Source organism: Loxodonta africana, chromosome 1 (genome assembly GCF_030014295.1).
Source record: "Loxodonta africana isolate mLoxAfr1 chromosome 1, mLoxAfr1.hap2, whole genome shotgun sequence".
NCBI lineage: Eukaryota > Metazoa > Chordata > Mammalia > Proboscidea > Elephantidae > Loxodonta > Loxodonta africana.
In genome coordinates, this window is record NC_087342.1 from 223,782,448 (window position 1) to 223,784,416 (window position 1,969).

The window sequence follows — 1,969 nt, forward strand, 5'->3', positions numbered from 1 at the left end:
AGAGCAGTGCTTCTCAATTATTTATTTGCATACCTCTCACTTGGGCAGTTCGTTAAAATACAGGTTGGGACCCATTAATTCTGGGTTAGGGTCTGAGATTCTTCATTTCTGACAAGCTCCCAGGTAGTGCTCAGACTGCCGATTCACAGATGACACTTGGAGTAGCAAGGATAAAGTACTCAATACCTCTTAGCACCTCTTTGCTCAAAGAGATGGATTGACAAAGTGGCTGCAACAATGGACTTGAGCAAACAACGATTGTGAGCATGGTGCAGGACCAGGCAATGTTTTGTTCTGTTGAACACAGGGTCACTATGAGTCGGAACTGACTTGGCAGTACCTAACAACAACAACAACCTCTTTGCCCACAGCTGTGTGTGCCCGAGTTACGCATTCCCAGGAAGCAAGAGAGGAGGAGCGTAAGCAAGGTGGGGAAGGAGAGTTTTATGTCCCATTTAAAATCCTTTTGTATGATTTGGAAATTCCTTTGTTTTTATTTTTGAAAAGAACAACAGAAAAAACAAACAAACAAACATGGGGTTAAGCAACAGGAATGCATAAAAATAATTTTGAAACATTGCCATACTTATTGGAGGACCTTTGAATATTTGTTTCTCTTCTTACACGCACGTGGCATCTCCAATTTTGTTTTTTCAAATAGAAATGAAAGGCGCATGAACATCAGCTCACTCTGCTGCACTAAGTTAGGCAGTTTATGCCTTCCTTGCTTAACACTGACATGTTCGTTTAGCAAATGTCCATTAACCGAAAGGAAATTTAAAAATCATTAAATTAGACTTTTCGGTTAGTTTGGTCCTCTACGACCACATCAAATTACTTCTGAATTAATGCTCTTAAAAAAAACAAGTCCACCTACATTCAGAATATAGCATAAAAGCATGATAAGTTCCATGGACCTTATGCCCAAACTTATTAGGTATTTAAAAAACAAAAAAATCTTGAAAGGTTGAGTTAACCTAAGCAAATGCATTGATGCCTCAATTCTCTGGTTGTTTTGACGTGTATTCCTGATGCCTCACCTGGTTTGTGCCTCTTCCATATTAACCTGCAGAGATTTTCATTCCTTATCTCCTTGCTAATGCGAGACTGCTCTAACGCAAATCTTTCTGATTTGTTCTTTATGCTTTTCTTTCACTTCCTCCAGACTCACTATCTGAGATGTTGTGCAAGTGAGGTTAACTGATGATTCATGCTCACAGACGTTAGTTCTATTTCTTTCCAATTTCTGATTCAGGTTTGCTGTACGTTTCCCGTACCCTCAGCGCCATCTCTGGTCAAAAGCTGGAACTGCAAGCCCGAAAAATTCTGAAGTTGTTTGGAAGCCAGGCAGCTCTCTAATGTGGTCTGGGCTGTATTTTATTTTTCAATCTGAACATTATTTTTGAATCTAAAGAATCTGGCCCTGGACTTGCCGCCCCACTCTCAGAGTAGCCAGTTCCAACAAGTGATTTTTATAACTAAAAAAAAGACAAAAACAGAAAAAACTAAAAATTCTCCGTGTCTTGATTTCGTGATAACCAGGGCAGGAGAGACATTCACTTTATGAAGATAATGAATGTGTCCCCAGGTCTAGTGCCTTCCCTAAGTCTGGCTTTAAAAATGCTGGTGATACACTAAGTCTGATTTATTATATGACTATCTGGTACGGGAAACCCTGGTGGTTTATCGGTTAAGTGCCATGGCTGCTAACCAAAATGTCAGCAGTTCGAATCCACCAGGTGCTCCTTGGAAACAATGGGGCAGTTCTACTCTGTCCTATAGCGTTGCTCTGAGTTGGAATCAGCTTGACAGCAAAAGGATTTTTGTTTTGTTTTGTTTCATCTGGTATGAGAAATGGCTGTAACTCTGGGTATCTTCAACCTTAAGAGAAATGACAGTACAGCTAGTACAAAAGCTTTTGAAAATAACCAGTACTAATTTGCAAAGTTATGTTTAAAGAAAGTTTAAG

At 39.6% G+C, this 1,969-nt stretch overlaps 1 non-coding gene across 1 annotated transcript; it reads left to right on the top strand.

The window, feature by feature from the left end:
- Positions 1–1,503: 1,503 nt before the first annotated feature.
- Positions 1,504–1,635, top strand: LOC111750452 (small nucleolar RNA SNORA72). The gene has a single exon (XR_002785582.1). It is a non-coding gene; the product is annotated as a small nucleolar RNA SNORA72 (small nucleolar RNA).
- Positions 1,636–1,969: the final 334 nt, after the last annotated feature.